Source organism: Felis catus, chromosome C1 (assembly GCF_018350175.1).
Source record: "Felis catus isolate Fca126 chromosome C1, F.catus_Fca126_mat1.0, whole genome shotgun sequence".
Taxonomy (NCBI): domain Eukaryota; kingdom Metazoa; phylum Chordata; class Mammalia; order Carnivora; family Felidae; genus Felis; species Felis catus.
In genome coordinates, this window is record NC_058375.1 from 130,735,477 (window position 1) to 130,757,424 (window position 21,948).

The window sequence follows — 21,948 nt, forward strand, 5'->3', positions numbered from 1 at the left end:
TTTTGTTACTACGTAACTATTTTTCCCCTAGGAAATGTAGAAGCAGCCACTATCCCCATGTACAGGGTTTAAATAAAGGAAAGAACTTGCATAGTTAACGAAACATTTTTAAAAATTATAATTTTTATGGTGTCTAAAAAGATCAAAACAAATGCACCTCGGAATTTAGCAACGCTACGTGAATCTTTCTACTTGGTTGCTTATTTACAGCTTTAAAAGGCAAGCGTCTTCACAAAGGCAATAAGACATCTGGCCTTGAAAACAAGGGCAGTCCAGGACATGTGAAAACACTCATTCGGCATCGTAAGCAAGCTGCCACCACTGTAGTAACCAGTCTGTGTGTGTAAGAATTCTTATGATTTGCTCAGCCCTGTCTTGAGCTGCTACCATGGCAACAGACATGGATAAAAGAGGATAAACATTTGATAAAGGCAAATGGGAAAAAATCTCTACCTTCAGGGTGTAATAAATATGGTGAGTTTTGTAATGGGAAGCTTTCACTGCATGATGCTTTGGAAGGAAAATCAGTGTTGGGCAATGTGCTCATAGTGTCCAGCAAGTTACCAAAATGACTGTGGAGCTGGGGAAGGTAGTTCATTCACTCATCTATACCTGTGTCTCTGAGTAACTACTATGCTAAACACTGCTTGGAGCCTTGGCCAATATAGCTAGCACACAAGCTACTGAATGCTGGCTCTTAAATGGAAAGAAAAAAAAATAGTCAGCTAATTAAAATACTAGGCAGTATGTGATAAGTGCGCAGAAGCTGTACCAAATCAAATTTGTAGATTTTAAAAGGAGCAAAACATTATTTCTACTGAGGATATTACCAGAAAAGCAAAGGGAAGTTATATTTGAGTCAGACCTCAAAATATGTAAAATCAAACCCTTTATAAAAATAATGTGCATTTAAAATTTTTTTATAATGTTTATTTATTTTTGAGAGAGAGAGAGAGAGAGAATGTGAGTGGGGGAAGAGCAGAGTGAAAGAGAGACAGAATCCAAAGCAGACTCTAGGCTATGGGCTGTCAGTAGAGTCCGACGCGGGGTTCAAACTCAGGAGCTGCAAGATCATGACCTGAGCCGAGGATGGATGCTTAACTGACTGAGCCATCCAGGTGTCCCCCCCAAAATAATGTGCATGTTAAAAGTCATATATACTCATTAAATATAATTTCAAGAATATGGAAAAAATAAGATGACAAAACATTATGACTAGTATGTTGGTATATTTACTTCAAGTCTTCTTATACATAATAATATTTGATTATGTAGCTTATTCTGATTTCTTTCCTTGTCATTCTTCTATAAGCATCTTCCCACATTTTTCCACAGCTTTAATGAAACTGATTTGTTATAAATGCATTATTAATAGACCCTGGAGTCTCTTCTCCATTAGTGGCTGAAGTCTCCCTGGGGGTCCAAAGGTAATAAAGAGAAGATAGAGACCAATTAGTCTTGAAGAAACTGAGAAAACTTTATTAAACTCCTAATGCCCACTGGCATGAATGGGGACAGACAATGTGACTTCTAAACTCCAGCAAAATGGACTAAAACAGTTATCCTAATAATATATCATCTGAATTTCAGTCAAGACTTTATTTTTTTATCTTTATCAATTCAATACCATTATAAAAATCTATATCCCACATTATTTAGCAAGCACCATTAGAAGAGAAAAGAAGAGAAGAAGCTTTTAATTTTGTTTGGATTTTTTCATCTGATGCTCTTACTACAGCATTGCGACCATGAAAATACTGGATGCATTTCAGGACCTCTGATAATTAGATGTCCAGTACTCTGAGGTATTATGTCTACTTTGTCTAGATGGGAATCTCAGAGTCAGTATCCACATGTTTAAATATGACTGTGCCAACTTCTGATTCAAGTTAGCAATATAAAGGCAATTTAAAGGGTCTGGTCACCAATTCCAGCGTGTGTGGGGGCAAGCGGGGGTGGGGGAGGTGTTGGAAAGGGATGGGGAGGCATGTCCCACACCATCCGCCAAGCACTTCTCAGACACTAGCTGCGTGTCCTACAATTTAACTCAATTCTGACATGATCTAGCTGGAGGTAGGGTCACATCCCACAGGTTTAGGGCTTATTTCTACAAGATTCTGCCTCTCTTCCACTTCAGACACCAACTGCTATTCCAGAATGTCACCTGGGATTCTGACCAATCGGCTACAGGTTAGATGTTCCAACAACTCTCTCCTTGGTTCCAATTAAATTGCTAAAAGCAGCTCACAGAACTCAGAGAAAAATACAGAACTCAAAAAACCATATTTGCTAGATGAACACTTTATTATAAAAGAATATAACTGAATAGCAGCCAGATGGAAAAGATGAGTAGGGTCAGGTATGGGGACAGGTATGGGGAAAAAAATGTGGAGTTTCCATGCTGTCTCTGAATGAACCATTCTTCCCAATTTCCATGTGTTCACGAGCCCGGAAGTTTCCAATCTTTTTCTTCTGGGTTTCTATGGTGGTATCACTACATAGACATGATTGATTAAATCACTGATCATTCATAATTGATTATATCTCTAGCTCCTCCCTCCTCCCCAGAGGTCAGAGAAATGGGACTGAAAATTCCAATCTTCCAATTGTTATTGGTTGCTTCTCTTGGCAACCAGTCTTCATCTTTAAGCATTTCCCAAAAGTCACCTCATTCACATAGCAAGACACCTTTATGGTCTCATGACTTAAATTCCAGAGGTTTAGGAAGTCTGTGCCAGAAGAGGATATGAAACCAAATATATGTTTGTTTGTTTTTTTAAGTTTTTTTTTTATTTTTGAGAGAGAGAGAGGAGAGAGAGAGTGAGTGAGCCAGCATGAGTGGGGAAGGGGCAGATAGAGAGAGAGGAGAGTGAGCAGGGAAGGAGCAGAGAGAGAGAGAGAGCAAGCAGAGAAGGGGCAGAGAGAGAGGGAGAAAGAGAATCCTAAGCAGGCTTCACACTGTCAGAGCATAGCCTGATGCAGGGCTCAAACTCATGAACCATGAGATCATGACCCAAGCAGAAATCAAAAGTCAGACACTTAACTGAGTGAGCCACGCAGGTGCCCCAAATATGTTTCTTACTATAAATCATATTATCCCACAATGCCACACTTATCTGCTCCAGAATCACTCTACTACATATTACACAAGAATAAGATACAGAAGTTTTACATTTGATGAAGAGAAGGAGCCCTCTGTAACTTGCACTATATAGAATGCAAAAAGAAGAGTGGTAAATGGCTACAGAGAAAGTAACCCAAGTGCTTATCAGGGAAGTACCAATGAAGAGATCACTGATTTCTCTTCTGCAATTCCTTTAGGACTTAGATATTGCAGACTCAGGAATTGCTGGTACTGCAGAGAGTAGAAATGAGACAAGGGCTAAAAACTAAGAGTTTGAATGGTTGTGTAGAATGAAGCCAGTTGGGCTCCCAGCCTTTGTTCCCTAACTTTCTAGACTTGATTTTATTTTCCTTTATGAAACTGAATCAAAGGGACTTCTGGCTTGGGATATTAGTCATTAAAGAGGGAAAACTGAAGACTCATTTTGGCAAATGAGGATCTGAATAAAACTCTGCTTTCTGATTAGTAGAGCCTTCTAGCACTTTCTCCCACACAACTCCAGAAAACCAACAGCAGGGCTGATAAATATCAAGAAGAAGGACAGGAAGCCCTTTTCTTAAGACTTACTGATATTAGAGCACCTGGGTGGCTCAGTCAGTAGGGTGTCTGACTTCAGCTCAGGTCATGATCTCACAGTTTGTGAGTTCAAGTCCCAAATCAGTCTCTGGATTAACAGCTCAGAGCCTGGACCCTGCTGTAGATTCTGTGTCTCCCTCTCTCTGTCCTCCCTCCCTTGCTCGTGTTCTGTCTCTGTGTGTGTCTCTCTCTCAAAAATAAATAAACATTAAACATTTTTTTTAAAGTTAACGACACTGACATGTGGAGGCTGCTGATCAAAAAGCTGCCAGCCATTGTGTAATGAATTCCTCCTGCTCCCTTGATCAGCACTGCCGAATCACACAGAGATTTCAATCCCAACTTTTTATAGTGAGTGACTCTTTTCTTGCATCTGAATGGACAGGCTACTCCCAGAAGGAAATAAAAGTGTCCCTGTGCCTCCACTTGCCTAGGATAGTGGACTCTCCACTTGCCTAGGATAGTGTCATAGGCAGCTCTATGTCCTAGAAACTGCAAAGTCATGCGTTCACCTGGGAGCATCCTGCTGTGTCTTCTGTTTTGTGACACCATCTTCATAAGTTCCCATTAAACAATTCACTATCTTCTAACTAGGTTAGCATTTCTCACTAAAATATATCACGATTCTGTCTTGACAATCTCATAACAGTATACATTTATTATTTAGAATATGAACGTGTATATCTGAAAAAATACAAGAAGAATTAAATGTTACTGTACCTGAAGAGTGGGATGCAGTAGGAAGGAGAGGCAAGACAATTGTTTTCTTAAAAATCTCTTATAGTTTTGTGATTTTTAAAAAATAATTTGCATATAATGCTTTCATTTGGGACAGTAGGAGACAAAAAGAGAGGGAATTAGCTCAACACAGTGTAATTTAGGCTCTGCATAGAAAAGAGATTAATGAACAAGCTAACTGGGTGACTCAGTTGGTTGAGCCTCTGACTTGATTTCAGCACAGGTCATGATCCCAGCCAAGATCATGAGATCAAGCCCGGATCAGCTCCATGCTGAGTGTGGAGACTGCTTGGGATTCTCTCCCTCTCTCTCTCTCTCTCTCTCTCTCTCCCTCTGCCCCCTTCCCTGGTTCACATGCTCTCTTTCTCTATAAAATAAAAATAAATAAAGGAAAAAGAGACTAATAATAAATAAGATAGTTGTAAGTACCAACTCAAAGGATCTCATAACCTGCTCTAAGTTCCAAAACAAAGGGGAAAGCAGTACGACTTTACCTGATGTTCTTTTCAGAGGAAAAAATTGGAATGTTAAAAATGAGTATTTACCAAATTTAAAGTCTATCTAAATTGTATGACAATAAACATTTAAGCTTTATATTCATTTTTCTGTTTTGTGAATTACTTTATTATAAATAAAGTTGCAATGAAAATTTAATGTATATGTAAATCTTCTGTTTATTTGTCTTAGAGATTTTCCTTTCCCCCTACAATAATTAGGGTTATTTTTCCTTGTTAGATTTGAGAGGGAAAAATTCTGGTCACAAAAGTAACTTTGCAAACTCTTGAACCTTGTCAAATTGCTTTCTGAGAGATTTATAACAATATTCACACTTACCAGGTAACAGCTGAGATGAGAGTAGGAAAATTCTATGAGTTTGGGGACCCATAGATAGCCCATTGTGGATTATGCACATAATGGAAAATAGCAGGAAAAATAATTAGAAAGTTGTATTTGGACCAGTTGAGGAAGGTTTGGCTGACACATTTTAATATATTCTGTTGGCAGTAGGGAACATTTTTTTTTAATGAGGGACAAAAAAGAGTAAAGGACAAGGACATGATCCAATTCAATAAGTATTTATGGAATTTCTGCATGATTGTATGCATCACGCAGTGCACAACATGAATAAGACATGCCCTTTGCTTCCCAGGGCTCAGAGTTTAGAGGGAATGACTAACATAATGATGAATAACTTTAAAAAACAATATTGATTCAATAAGTACTACAGAAGTTTGAGGTACCAGCCAGAACACAGGGGCAGGGTACCTAAAACTTAATGGAAGTAACTTAGGAAAACTCATAAAATGTCCACTTGAAGTTTGATCTTGAAAACTCATGACATCAGGAGATAGAGTTGAAAGTTAAGGACATCCAGGAGGAAAAAGAGTACTAATCATAAGCTGAGAATGCATACATTTCAAATATAATTTAAATTGATAGGTTAAATAAATGGAGAAAAGTATAAAATTATGAAGAGAAAACAAGTGAATGTAAAATTTTACATGCTAGAAATCTTAACATAAAGAGCATCAGGGGCACCTGGGTGGCTCAGTCAGTTAAGCGTCCAACTTCAGCTCAGGTCATGATCTCACAGTTTGTGGGTTTGAGCCCCACATGGGGCTCTGTGCTGACAGCTCAGAGCCTGGAGCCTGCTTCAGATTCTGTGTCTCCTTCTCTCTCTGCCCCTCCCCTGCTCATGCTCTGTCTCTCTCAAAAATAATGAACATTTAAAAATTAAAAAAAAAAGTAAAGAGCATCAAATAGAAGAGCTCTCCAAGTATTTAAAACTTTTATTCAATAAAAATATCAACAATAAAATTTAGATCAAAACAGTAAATTGGAGCAATGTTTGTAAATCATAGGCCAAATAAAAAGCAAATAGCCTAGATGTAGGAATATTTTTTATTTTAAATATTTTAAAAAATAAAGAGGGCAGAATAATTTAACAGGGGAGTAATCTGGCAAACAATACTATTGTCTGATAGTGAGAAAACATAAATTCTAATAGAGGGTATCCCATAAAACACCTGACTAATACTCCTCAAAACCATCTAGGTCATCAAAAACAGAGGTAGACTGTGAATGTGCCATAGCCAAGCAAAGTCCAAGGAGACATGACAAATACATGTAGTGTAGTATCTTGAACAGGATCCTGGAACACAAAAAGAGCATTAAGCAAAATTTTAAGAAATTGGGTAACTGTGGGCTTCAGTCAATAATAATAATTATATAGCCATATTTATTCATTATTTGTAAAGAATGTACCATAGTAATGTAAGATGTTATTAAGAGGGGGAAATGATTGTGGGTGGAAGCTCTCTGTTCTATCTTTCTAATTTTTCTACAATTTTTTCTACAACTTCTAAAAAACAGTCTATTTTTTTAAAAGCAATAAAAAGATGAAGATCTTAATTGGAAAATTGATAACAGACATGAACAGGAAATTTATTCTAAGGAAAAAAAGCATGTTATATTTGAATAACATATTTAATTTTAGTTCTAAACCTAGAAATGAAAATTAAATTTGCTTGACTTTAAATGAAACAATAGATACCTATCAAATATACATCATTAAACAATGAAATTATGGGGAAACAAGGTGTCTCTTCCTTGGCTAATAAGACTGAATTCTGGAAGACAAACCAACAACTAGTTGATTGAATAATTGAATAATAGTCATTGAATAATATTGAATAAGATTGAATAATAGTCATTCCTTAGGAAAAAAAGTAAGGCTGCATTTGTGGACTCAGATACATGTCAGTATTCATTGCCATGTTTTGTGTGATTTCAGAATATTTAAACCTACATTAATATCCAGTAATAAAGATTTGTGGGGTTTTTATGTGAAATATTCAATTAATGAATTTCCATCTATGTCTGAATGAAAATGGTTATGTGCATATATAACTATGAATCATGTGTGCATTTTGTTGTTCTGAATCCATTTCCTTTTTTTTCTTTCTAGATTAACTAAATTTTCCTGAGGAAACTACTTTTTTCTAATCTTCAAAGTAGTTGTAGGATGATGGGGGGTATTCTGCTTTTCTAACTCAAATCTCAGGGAGGAGAATCTTAAGCCTTGTGGTGAAAAATAATTATTCAGTGGCACACCTTTCATCTTTTCTTAACCAAGTGTCTGTAATCAAATTAGTTTTACAGAAACTGATTTATGTATTTCCTCAATTCTTCTAAAGATGGTACACAGCTAATACCATTCTAGATACAGAGGAGAAAAGTGAATTTATTACATATAGTGGATATTTTCTGCTACTTGGGTCCAAGTGAGAACTGCCATCTCTTCCTGTTACCCAGTCACCCTGATTTGTCAGGGTTCTATCTCTTCTGTCTATGATTCTTTACTCATTTCACTTTTCTGAGCTCCCCATGAATACCCAGTAAATATATGTTCTATTTACTTTAGCCAGAATGTGTTTCTGTGGTTTGAAAGTAACAGAAATTGCACTTGAAAATGTGTGAATGTTACTAACGGTGACGTACCTGCACATTGGGAATTTGTAAGTATGTTCTACTCACACCACAATCTTGTATGCTTATGAAGCTCCACATACATGGAATTTCTGTTCTTTGAATTCATGAAGTTTGCTTCGCTCTCAAGGCCTTTGTTCTTTCTGTTCAATGTGCCAGGGATACTTTCTCCTCCATTTCTTCATAAAGAGTCTCCTTCACATTGAACTACCATCCCTCAGGAAACCTTTCTTTACCACCCTTTCGAATTATCTTTCATATCTCCCTGCCTCCCTACCCATTTGCATATTGTCCTGGATTATGTTTGGCAGTCTTTAACTTTACCTGAAATTATCTTGATATTTACTTACCTTGACTATTATCTATTTTTCCCAACAGAAGATAAATAAGATCTATAAAAATGGACAATTCATAATGATAAAGGGTCAATTCTCCAAGAAGACATAACAATTCACTATGACAGCTGGAAATTTCAATACCCCTCTATCAGTACTTGACAGATCCAGCAGGCAGAAATTCATAAGGATACGGTTGAGTTGAACAGTGCCGTCAATCAACTGATATAATTGACATTTATAGAATACTTTGTAAAATATCAGCAAAATACATATTCTTTTTAGTTCATATGGAACATTCATCAAGACAGACCACATTCTGGGACATAAAAATCACCTTAATAAATTTAAAAGAATAGAAATCATAAAAAGTATGTTCTCAGACCATAGTGGAATTAAATTGTATATCAAGAACAGAAAGGTAGCTAGAAATCCCCATATAGTTTGAAATTAAATGACATACTTCAAAATAGCACATGTGCCACAAAAGAAGTCTTAAGAGAAATTTTAAAATATTTTTAATTAAATAAACATAAATATATGATGTATCAAAATTTGTGGGGTGGAGCAAAAGCAATGCCTAGAGGGAAATTTATGGTGAATGCATTTATATTAAACATATATATATTAGAAGTTAAGAAAGATCTAAAATTTATAATTGAAATTCCTACTTTTGGAAACCAGAAAAAGAAGAGCAAATTAAATCCAAACTAAGCAGAAGAAAAGATATAATAAAAATTTGAGTAGAAATCAATAAAATCAAAAACAAAAATCAATATAAAAATCAATTAAACGGGGCGCCTGGGTGACTCAGTCGGTTGAATGTCCGACTTCAGCTCAGGTCATGATCTCACTGCTTGTGAGTTCGAGTCTTGCATTGGGCTCTGTGCTGACAGCTCAGAGCCTGGAGCCTGCTTCTGTTTCTGTGTCTCCCTCTCTCTCTCTTCTTCTCCCCTGCTCATGCTCTGTCTCTCTCTGTCTCAAAAATAAACATTAAAAAAATCAATTAAACTAAAAATTGGGTCTTTAAGAAAATAAATAAATTTGATAAGCCTCCAGTGAGTATAACAAAGAAAAAAAAAAGAGATGAGACAAAGTGCTAATAACAAATGAAATAAAAGATAAATCCCTTTAGAATTAGCTCATTATATATTTGGGCAATGACTGTATCTTATCTTGTAGAATAATACTCAGCACATAGTAGCTACTCGGTAATATATGTTGTATAAAAATGAATCATCTTGATTATCTGAATTTTTTATTTTTCCGTAATAAAAATACACTAGTTTTAGAATTTAAAAAAAGTGAAAAATATTCTATTAGTTTTTAAAAAAACTTAATAGTTAACAATGCAAGTGAAAAGCAACATTGAAACAAAGGAAAGATTAAGCAAACTGACAATTGGTAAATAGACATTTTTTTGTTTTGTTTTTTGTTTTCAGAAATGCAAAAAAAATCAAGGAAATCCATGTCAAATTACCTTGATATGAATAAATTGAAAAGTGAGGCCTTTGGTATTGAGATTAAAGCAATGAAGTAAATATATGAAGGAATATCTGCAAAAAGAAAGAAAAAAGAATAAAAGTATTTTACAGTTTTATCAGGGAAGATGCAGCTGGAAAGTAAAAAAAGTGATGTGTAAAGATGTGAATAGTAAGAAGGTAAGTTAGGGTTATTAGGGTTGCAGTAGAAAAATACACTACAAGTGCTACTCTGAGGGTGGAGATTACCATTGTTTTCGTTAGAATATTGAGAATCTAATAATTTCTGAAATACCATTGTGTGTATCATTAAATTATCTACATATGAGGCTCAAAGTAAAAAATGGTAACCTGGGAAATGAGAGCAAGATTATAAAATTAAGAAGATATAATGAGATGAAATTTGGTTTAGTAAAAAAAAAAAACTTACAGTAAAAGGATAGGGTGTAATAGTTTGTGGTTACAGGAAAATTCAATCTCTTGACCACTTCTAAGTATATGTAGACTCATGAGGACATCACAACAGTACCCACAAGCAGGCAGGATGGGAAAGGTGGAGGGGTTGGGGTGGGGAGTTGTGGGGGGGAGTAGAACTGGAAGAGGGTCTTGCTGAGCAGACCGTTTCAGCCTCAGAGCCAGAAGGGCTCTTCTCTCTTTTCCTTACCTGGGCACACACTGTCCCAGGCATTCTCCTCAGGCAGTCAGATGAGAGGTACAGTGTCCTTCCTTCACAGTATCCAAAAACCTCCAGAAGAGTTTAAAATTAACAGTCAGACACATAAAAGTAAATATAAAATAAACTTTTAGTGCCTCTGCAATATCCCTGGTCCCTTTATTTGGTCCTTTTGTACCATAACCACATCCCTTTACAGTCTGCTTTGGTAATATAAGTGTAGAAAGGTTCAGAATTTTTGCAAACGGATTTTCTTCTCTTTCTTTAAACATTAAAAGATTTTTCCCCTTGAGGATTTTAAGGATTTGAGTGGGAAACAGTTTATTTTAATTTTTATATGGTGAAATGTAACAATTTTAAGTACAGAGTTTAATGAGTTTAGATTAATGTAAATCCCCATATAACCACCATGTTAAACAAAATATAGAGCATCTTCAAAACCCTGAAACTTCCCTTGTGCCCTTTTCAATTGATCTCCTTTTCTACCTGCCTTTCTCCTATTGCAAGGTACCCACTGGTCTGATTTACATCAGGATGTATTAGTTTGCTACTTCTAGAAACTTGTGTAAATGAAACCATCCACAATGTAAGAGTTCTTTCACTCAGCATAATATTTTTGTTTTCGTTTTTAAATATTTGTCCATGTTGTTTATGTATCACTAGTTGATTCTCCTTTTTGATAATGCTTTTTTTAATTGAAGTATAGCTGATACACAATGTTATATTAGTTTCAGGTGTACAACATAGTGATTCAACAATTCTATACATTACACTGTGCTCATCACGAGTGAAGCTGCCATCTGTGACTATACATTGCTATTACAATACCATTATTGTATTGGTATTGTATTGCTAAAGCAACTTTATTCCTGATAAGTGTGTTCTATTATGAGTTTAGTACGATTTATCTTTGCACTTACCTATTGATAGACATTTGTGCTGTTTCTAATTTGGGCTTATCATAAATAAAGATTTTATGAGCATTTTCGAATGAAACTCTCTATAAAAATATGCTTTCATTTATTTTTTAAAAATATTATTTCTTAGAGAGAGAGAGAGAGAGAGAGAGAGAATGAGTGAGCAGGGGAGAGGGGCAGAGGGAAAGAGAGAATCTCAAGCAGGCTACGTCCTCAGTATGGAGCCGGACAGGGGGCTCAATCCCACAACCCCGGGATCATGACCTAAACTGAAATTCAGAATCAGTAACTCAACCTACTAAGCCATCCAGGCACCCCTAAAAATATGCTTTCATATTTAGAGTAGAAATGCTAATAGGGTAGGTATACTCTCAACTTAATAGTACTCTAAAATAAATTTACATTTTATGCTCTCTGGTGGACAGAATAATGGACCTTCAAAGATGTCTGTGTCCTAATCCCCAGGATTTGTAAATATGTTACCTCATGGTGACAAAGAGATTTTGCAGATGTAATTTGGTTAAGGATTTTCAGATCCCGGATTATGCTGATGGGCCCAAAGTGATGCGAAGTAGTAATTCCAAGTAATGTCTTATAAGAGGAAGGGAAGAGAAACAGGTACAGGAGATATGGTAAAGAAGAGGTTAGAAGAACGCACTTTAAAGAAGAAAGGAGAAAAGAGTCATGAGCCAAAGAATGTAGGTTGTCTTTAGAAAATAGGAAAGGCAAAGAAACATATTCTTTTCTGAAACCCCCAGAAGGAACACAGTCCTGCCAATACCTTGATTTTAGCCTTCTAATCTCCATAACTATAAGAGAATAAATGTGTGTTGTTTTAAGCCAAATGGTACTTTCTCAGAGCAGCAAGAGGAAACTAATGCACTCTAATGTCAGTAATATTTGATAGTTGAATTATATCCCATCAAAATTTGAAACTCATTCTATGTAATTTTAGCCATTCTAGTAAATACATAGTTGTATCTCACTGTAATTTTAACTTGCAACTTTAATTTTCCTAAGGACCATTAAATTTGAATATCTTCTTAGTATTTTATGAAAATTCACAAATTTTCTTTTATAAAGTGTCTAACACTTTTTAACTATTATTTTTATTGTGCTGTTTGCCTTTTTATTATTGAGTTGAAAGTCCCTTGTATAATCCAGATACTAGTTTTTTTATGATAAATGTATTACAAATTTTTCTCTAATAGTGGTTTATATTTTTTTACTTTCTTAATGAGCAGAACATTTTATTGATGAAGTTCAATTAATCTTTAGCTTTTATGGCTAGTGCTGTTTCTGTTCTAAGGAAATCTTTATTACTTCAATATAAAAATATATTTCCTATGATTTTTTTTTTGCTTTGAAGATTTATAGTATCAGCTATATGTTTAGGTGTATGATCCATCCAATTAAATTTTGTGTATGGTTTGATGTAAGCGTTGACACATATTATTATTTTTTTTTTAATTTTTTTTCAACGTTTATTTATTTTTGGGACAGAGAGAGACAGAGCATGAACAGGGGAGGGGCAGAGAGAGAGGGAGACACAGAATCGGAAACAGGCTCCAGGCTCTGAGCCATCAGCCCAGAGCCCGACGCGGGGCTCGAACTCCCGGACTGCGAGATCGTGACCTGGCTGAAGTCGGACGCTTAACCGACTGAGCCACCCAGGCGCCCCAACACATATTATTTTTTATAAAGCTCTTTAGTTGTTCCACAACTCTTGGTTGAAAAAGAATTTCCTTTCCAAAATACCTTGGCCCTTTATTAAAAATCAATTTATTATATAAGTGTGGTTCTATTCCTGGATGCTCAGCTGGCTCAATTAATCTATTTTTGTTTATCCTTAAATTTTTAAATATTGACAGTGTATGTTATTAACTTACTTTTAGCAGCAATTTTGATGAGCAAAAAATTTTAGTTATGTAGAAGTCCAATTTATTAAGTTTTTTTCTTTATGGATACTGCTTTACTTTTTTATCTTATGTAAGTAAAGTTTTTCCAGTCTAAAGTAGTAAAATACTCTTCTGTTTTTTATAGAATTCCTTAGAGTTTTTTTTATGTAACATCTCATCATTTATAAGTAAGAGTGTTTTATTACATCCTTTCTAATCTTTTTTCTTATTTTATTTCATTGGATAACATCACCAGTACATGGTTGAAAAGAAATAGAGGATATATCCTTGCCTTGTTCCCAAACTCAGAAAAGCTTCAGTATTGCAGCATTCAGTGACATTTTAATTAAAGTGTATGCGTGTTTTTTAAAAGAATGAGTGCATTCTTTTCTACTTCGAACAGTAGGAATGTTTTGAAGATAAATAAGTGTTGACTCCTTGTCAAATCCATTTTTCTGTGTTTATCAAGATTACCATAATTATGTTCTTCTTTATCCTAGTAACATGATAAATTATATATGATTTTGAAAGTAAAATCAACTTTCCATTCTTATGATAAATCACACATGGACCCAGTATATTATTTGCTTTATACATTGCTGAAATTAATTATCTAATATCTGTTGAGAATTTTTTTTGTATTTTATTTTAATTATTTTTGTATTATTTTTTATATTTACAAGGAATATTGGTCTGTAATTTTTATTTCTCATGATATTTTTCCCATGTTTTTTTATGTAATCTGGCTTCATAAAACATGTTGAGAATAGTTCTCTCCTATGTTTTAGAAACAGTCCGTATAATTTTGGTATTTTTTTTTCTCAAATATTTGATAGAGTTCACCAATTAAAAAATTGGGGCAGGATCTGGAATTTTATTTTTGAAAGTTTAATTGTGCATTCAACTTTTTTAAATAGTTATAAAATTATTCACATTTTTAAAATGTTGTAAGTGTATATTATTTTGGTAAGTTGTATTGTTCAAGGGTATTGTCTGGACTATCTAAGTTACTGAATTTATTGGCATAAAGTATTTTATATTTTTTTATTGTCCTCTTTAAGTTTCATATAATCTGTAATGTTCTTTAATAGATCTCTTTTGTTTTTGATACAGTGAATCTTGTATATTATATCTTGTATATTATGTATGAGTATATTTTCTTTCATCAGTATTGCTAGATGGAGTATTTTATAAATGTCAGTTAGATTGTTAATTTACAGTGCTATTTAAGTTACTGATCTTCTGCTGTTTTGATTTATTGATTATTAACAGAATGATATGGAAGTTTCCAGAATATTTGTAATTTCATCTTCGTGTTATTACTGCCAGACTTTAAAATGTTTACTATTTCCTTTTCCTTGTCAAGGCCATGTGGAGCTCTTTCTGGATCCTCACTGTGAGAACGCAGTGGAACTCCTGGAGAAACACATAAAAATGTATGCCCTCCCTAAGACTGCAACTCCCAGGAATTTCTCACTCGTACACTAATGTACACTCAGCCCCCAACAAAGTCAAAAGACCATATAAGTGTTTCTCCCATTTTAGGTTTCAGCAGCTTCTTTTCCAGGTAAGCAGATTTTGGTTGCTATATTCCTCCAGTTTCTCTAGATGGAATGGGGATATTTTCCCTGTGACTTCAGTCCTCCGATGAGTCTGTGAAAAAACTGTGGTTTGTAATTTATACAATTTTTTCTTTTTGTAAGGTTAGGAATGACACGTTCCAAATATTTACTTGTCAGAGATGCAACTAGAAGTTCTTAGTTATCTTTTAAATCATATTTTTAAATGGATAAATACTTGATATTTTACATGGATGCATCCCTCTGGTGCTCTTCATTTCTTTGTATAAATTCAAATTTTCAGTTGGCATAGTTTTTTTTGATTTTTAAAAAATTATTTGACATAGCATAGGTCAGCTTGAGATGAATTCTCTTAGCTTTTGTCTGAAAGAATTTTATATTCTTTTCATTAACATTTTCCCCTGGATGTAGAATTCCCACTTGAGAGTTTTCTGCATAGTGTCTTTTTTCAATGCTTTTAAAATTTTCTCTTTATTATTGGTTTTCAGAAATTTTATTTCAACATGATTTTATGTGGTTTTCTTTTGTTTGTTCTGTTTACAGGTCATTGAGAGTTTTGAATTAGTAGATGTATACTTTTCATTAAATTTGTAAATTTTATTACTTTTTTAAATGTTTATTTTAAGAGAGAGTGTGCATGCATGTGTGAGTGGGGGAGAGATAAAGAGAGAGGAAGATAGAATCTCAAGCAGGCTCCCCACTCAGTGCAGAGTCTGACACAGGGCTTGATCTTATGACCTGAGTCAAAATCAAGAGTCGAACACTTAATCGACTGAGCCACTCAGGCATGCCTGAAATTTTATTTTTTTAAATCCTCTCTCCTGTCTTTCTTGGATTTTGATTATACATTTGTTGGACCTGTTCATATTAGTAGATGGGTCATGAAAACTCTGTTTACTCTTGGTTTTTTTCTGTTCGTGATTTAGCTTTTATAATTTCTATTAACAGGTCTTTAAGTTTGTTGATATTTTCTTTGGAGGTTTATTAACTCTTCTAATTCATTTTATACTTTACACACATTGTATTTTTATATTACTATGTTTTATGCTCTTTTTTAAGCTTCCATTTCTCTCCTTATTTTTTCGTCCTTGAACGTGTTTTTAGTAGCTGCTTTAAAAAGCCTTTTCTGTTAATTTTATATTTCTACCATGTTTACATTTCCATTGACTGACTTGTTCATGTACATCTCCTTATTATTACTAGAAATTTTCTTTTGCCAGACATTATGCATTGTGAATTCTACATTATTGAGTGATGTAGTTTGTTATTATTTTTTTAATATTAGACTTGGTTCTGACAGGCAATTCAGTTATATACCAAGCAACTTGACCCTTTCAAATTATCTTTGCAATTTAGTTATGGTGAGCACAGAAAAGCTTTTAATCCAGGTCTAGTTTAGCATTACCAAAGCATGATTTTTCCAGAGTCTTTACTGAGCACCCTTTATAATAAACAAGGAATGTCCACTCTGATGAATTAGAATTCAGTTTCCCTCAGCCTAGGGGAAATTGTTTAGTCTATTGCTTCCTTGCCATTCTTTTCTTATCCTTATGGAGTTTCAGTCTGAACATCCACAGCATACAATTTAGCAATCAACTCAAAGGGAATCTTGAGCAGTTTACTTGACCTTTTTCTCTATTTAGCCACCTCATTTTCATTACTCTGAAATTTTAACCACTTTATCCTTCCTGAACTCTGATCTCTCACTCCTAAACTTAGTGAAATTTCCATACATTACTTGTATTATCTGCACAGTATTCTGAAATGTATTTCAGACAGAATGCTAGGTGAGATTTTGTCTCACTTTTCTCTTCCTTTCAGGGATCAAAGTTCTGCAATGACTATTATCCAATATCTGAAAGCAATTGTCTAAATATTGTGTCTAGTTTTTTAGATGTTTACAGCAATAGGCATGACTACTCCAATTACATCAGGATGGTCAATAACAGAATTAGCATAATTATGTTGAAATTCTTGTCTGCTAATTCCAAAATCTGGGTCATTTATCTGCTTCTATTGCCTATTTTCCTCTACATCATACATTTCCTGTGTATTTTCATGTCTGGTGGTTATGTGTTTTAAGTGATGTGCTAAGACGTAAGATTATTATTTCCCTCTAAATTGTGTTGATTTTTTTTAGCAGACTGTTACAAGCGAGTTATCTTGATTTTATGGAGACTTGAATTTAGGTTGTACTTTCTATAAGTCAATCTGTTTGTTTGTTTGTTTGTTTTCTCTTAGCCCTAAAGAAAATAGCTTAGTTCTGGAATATGGGTTCTAATTATAAGACATGGCCTTTTTGGGAATTCAGTGGGAAGTCTGACATGGTTACCAAGGCCCTCTAGTTTGGCATGAATTGAACATAAAAATCTGTCTCTCCAGCAGCCAGTAACAATTCAAATCTCTAGTCATATCTTCCTTTCATTAGAATTGCTGTTTCTCCAGGACTGTATGGAATCTCATCCCGTGTGCAAATAATTCAGATGTCAGTCACAAATTTGTGTGAGTTTATGTGTGCACTTTATAGATTCTTCTTTTCCAAGGATTTCTTTCCCTTAAATTCCAGCTACAAAGGCTGCCTTAAAATTTAATATCTGACTACCCAACCCAAGGGACCACAGCTTTCTGCTTGATCTTTATCTGCTGCATGCCTTGTGGACTGGAGTTTTTCCCCAAGATGATTTCACCCTCATTTATGTTCTCACTGTCTCAAGTTTTGCCTATTTTTCCCTATTATGGTTGCTGTCCAATGCTTTATAGGTCTTGTTTTACATATATTGTCCTGAGTTTATAATTGTTTTTAGAAAAAGGGCTAGTATGATACAAGCTATACAAGCTATTACTGGAAAGGGAAGGAAATTTATTTATTTATTTATTTATTTATTTATTTATGTATTTATTTATTTGAACTGTATCAGATAATCAAATGTATGGATATATCTTATACTCCATTTGCTTTACCTTTTTTCAGACATGTAAGACTCCTGACAATGGGTACAATGGGAGACCTTTCACATTGTATTCAATGTGCAAGTCCTTTAGGCAAATATCTATTCAGGCATTGGCTTTGAGAATTTTTTAGGAAATAATGAATAATAGTAATTCAACACCATTTCTCAAGATGAGGGTATGGTAAGTTAGTTCACAAGTGGAAAAAAAAAGGTATCTATGAGCAGACTAATGCTATCAATCTATCTTTTTTTAGTTTACTATCTTTATTTAGTTCTTGAGCCCTGAGAATACGCCCCAGGCATCGCTGATTGCAATTGGCATATTCAAAACATAATTAGAAGACAAGTGGGATTGAGGCAGAAAAAAGGGCACAGTGGTAGAGACCATAGAGGTAATCAAGGCCTAGATTATGTTAGGCCTGGTAAGATATTTAGATTGTAATAAGTGATATGAAGTCATTGGAACACTGAAAACATGACAGTGATACGACCTTATTCACATTCTTAACAAAGTATTCTGTCTGCTGTATGAACTGTATATGAATAGCATGGGAAAGAAGTTATTTTCCTTAGAAAATTATTAGTTCTATAGCAGATTTGGTCAAAGTGAGAGTGGTGAAAGACATATTATGGTTCTCCTCCACCCCCTCAAAAAACATCACAAACCTTCAGCATGTTTCAAGGGGTTGCATTCTTTATTTTTTCTATGATCAAATGAGAGTCAAGTCAATGCATACCCTATTTTAAAAGCACCAGGGCTCTGAATGCACAATAGTAATATGCATCTATTAATATATAAAGTTATTTACCATTCACAGAACTTTGAGAAATTCTCTAGTTAAAATGGCAACAGAAAAATACAATCGTGTTATTAAAGATACAGCTTGCATTTTAAAGCTAATAACATATAATGAGACTCATGAAGATTATTCTAACAGCACCTTTGGTTCAGGAAGACAAGAAAAAGTCATCTTCCTTGTGTTGTAAAAATTATAAGGTTTCCACAGGGATGCTTTATTTTGTCAACCAGTCTTTGTGGAGAATTTCATTGACACTTGACCCTGAGAAGTCTGAATCTTGGATTTCATTTAGTTTGGTACCTAGATGGGGTAGAAACTACAGTTTGGAGACCTGACATCTTATTTTGGGATAAATGATTTTTGTAAGTGAAGGAGACAAAGGAGGAGAGACATCAAGCTTGTTCAGAAACTACTTATGGAATAGCCACTGGTTCTAACCACAAGAACAGTGTCTCAGGGAAATGCAAATATTAACTAAAAGAAAAATATAGTCTTGATTTCTAACCTTAAAACAAATACACACACACAAACAAAACACAGGGATTCTCCTATGTCAAAAATCCAGGTGGTTGTTCAGCACCGTATAGAAAATAAATGTTGGGGACCGATATTTTCCCCTTAGTTTGGTTCTTCAGATTTCCATCCAATACGTGGTAAGCTATGCTATTTGGAATCATCATCTAATTATTGGTTTATGCAGCAGATTAGATGTTTATCTGTGAACTTTATTTCAAAGAGTTTAAACTGCAGAGTGATGAAACCCTCAGCCATTGTTAATGGTAATGACTGCCATGGGGGAAAGAAGCTGCTGAGAGGAACTTTTACAATGCTTCTCCTACAGCTTCCCTGCTGAGAGCGGAGGAAGCATTAGCTGATCCCCAGGGAGAATCTCAGATAAGCCGGTTGGGGTAAGGGTAGGCTGTGCAGAATTTTCTATCTTATCTTTTCTCTCAGATACCTCATCCAACTCCTCATCAAAATGTTCTCTTTGAACATTTCCTCACACAAAAAGGAAATGGCAGTTGCTTTCTTTGTGGGAGATTTCATAACAGAGACATGGTTTGATTATTTGTCATGGGTTTTTATTCTCTAGCCTGATGGAAAAAATGTGCAAGTTTTACATTTTCATAAAACAATAGAACTGGGAGTTTTGCAAATTACATGGCAGATTTTATGTAATTTTTTCAGTTCTATTAGATACTTCTCAGCTCTATTTTTTTTTCCTTTAGAGTCCATGAAGAAGAAAAGAGAGACATTAAAAGAATACACTCAGAGCCTAATAAGGCAGTAAAATAATGGGAAATTGCCACAAGAAATGGTGGAGAGAACGCACTACAGATGGTCCCCAACTTACAAGGCTTTGGCTTACAATTTTTTCACTTTACAATGATGTAAAAGCAATGTGCATTCAGTAAAAACCTCACTTCCAATTTTGAATTTTGATCTTTTCCCCAACTAGTGATATGCATACGATTCTCTCTCCTGACACTGGGCAACAGCAGACAACCCACAGCTCCTAGTCTGCCACATGAGCAAGAGGGTAGACAGTGGATGCTCTTATCTTACACTGTCTTTTTTTTTCTTTTTCTCTACACCATTCTATGCCATACAGCCATTCTGTTTTTCACTTTCAGCACAGTACTCAATAAATTGCATGAGATATTTAACCCTTTATTATAAAGTAGGCTTTGTGTGATTTTGCCCAACTGTAGGCTAATATCAGTGTTCTGAGCATGTTTTAGGTAGCCTGAGCTAAGCTAGGTTAGTAGGTTAGAAGTAGTAAATGCTTTTTTGACTTATGATATTTTCAGTCTACGGTGGGCTTATCAGGATGTAATGTCACCATAAGCCATGGAAGATCTGTATATACATACAAAAAGTCTAATAAGAGAACAGAAGAGTGAAAGAAATTTTTAAAAGATATGATTTTTCTTGTTATCTGCTTTTTTATATATATGTTATTTGTTTTTGCATTTAGCTAGATATCTGTTCCCCAATTCTTTCACGTTTCTACAAGATAAGGGAGGAGAACAGCTCTTTGCTGCATGCTAAAGTGGCTATGATTTTTGGAAGGAAGTAAAGAGAAACACATCCCTTCATCCCTCTTGTTCAGATAATTTTTAATTATTGGGAAAATCAAGCAAGTAGATAAACACAAGTTTTAGGCTTCTACCTGCCTTACTAACTCAAAATGTGGCCCATAGATGAGTACCATCAGTATCACCTGGGAGCTTATTAGAAATTAAGAATCTCTGGGTCCACCCCAGACCTAATGATTCAAAAGTTCTGGAGTGGACCCAGAAATCTGTTTTATCAAAGTCTCCCTGGGATTTTGATGCACTTTAAATTTTGTAAAGCTCTGTTTAGATGTGTAGGAGCCCAAGATTCTGCATTTCTAACAAGTTCCCAGGTTTTGCCAGTGATACTGGTCCATATGCCATATTTGGATATTAAGGTTCTAATGGATGCATACTAATTATGGGATTTTACTCCTCTTTTTTTCCTCTTTCCCCCCCATTATTGGTTTTCTACTCCACATCACTGTGTCCTCACTCCATATATGTGCAGCTAGTTTATTGAACGACTGGAAGCCAGCAGGCTACAAATATAAAATAGTTATGCTTTTTCATTAACTGCTGCCTTCAGATAAACTCTTCTGACTCTCTCTTTCCTGGAGCCATAATGGCATTCTGGCTAGACACTGTAACTTTCTAGCCATTTTCAGCTATTAAAATGACCACTTCAAGACTACTTAAAATTTCATTGTCATCTCTCACCCTCCCAGCTCATACTTGACCTGTATCTTGGGTTCAGTGTGTAGGAGAATGAATTTGATTGTCCATTCCATTTTCTAATTCTCTGGCATTGGAGACTAGGATGAGAAAATAGGCAAAATGGACTCCTATAATGGGGTTCCTTTCAGTAAAGTGAAAAAATCTCTGGTCTCATGTGTCTCTGTTGAGGGCATTTTCAGAGAGGGGGGTCATTGGACTGCTGAGCCTCTCTTCTGTGCTCTTCAAAGTAACCAGGTTTCTTAGATGCCGTGGAGAGTTGCTGATGTCTTCTTCCCAGACATATGATAACATGGTCCCTTACTGTTCGACTGGTGTGGCCTATGCCAACTGGCTTCCTCAATACTTTCCTGGAGGGAAACAGACATGAGAACTCTTTGTGAACCCAATTCTAGGACATACACATCTCAGGTACACAATAATTCTCTTCTGTGCAGTGTTTTGTCATTAGAGCCTTGGATAATCTGAGGTTTCACAGCGTGGCCAGTATCCTTCTATAGAGTGAAACTCATCTCTCCATCTCTGACTATCTGGAGACCCCTCTGAGGTTGAGGGTATGTATATAAATTCAATGATTACTTTTTATTCTTTTTC

The 21,948-nt window shown here is 35.0% G+C and overlaps 1 long non-coding RNA gene across 1 annotated transcript; it reads left to right on the top strand.

The window, feature by feature from the left end:
- The first annotated feature begins 389 nt into the window (after positions 1–389).
- On the top strand, positions 390–19,992 carry LOC123379387. The gene is made up of 3 exons (XR_006583774.1): positions 390–474; positions 14,598–14,798; positions 19,792–19,992. It is a non-coding gene; the product is annotated as an uncharacterized LOC123379387 (long non-coding RNA).
- The last annotated feature ends 1,956 nt before the right edge of the window (positions 19,993–21,948 follow it).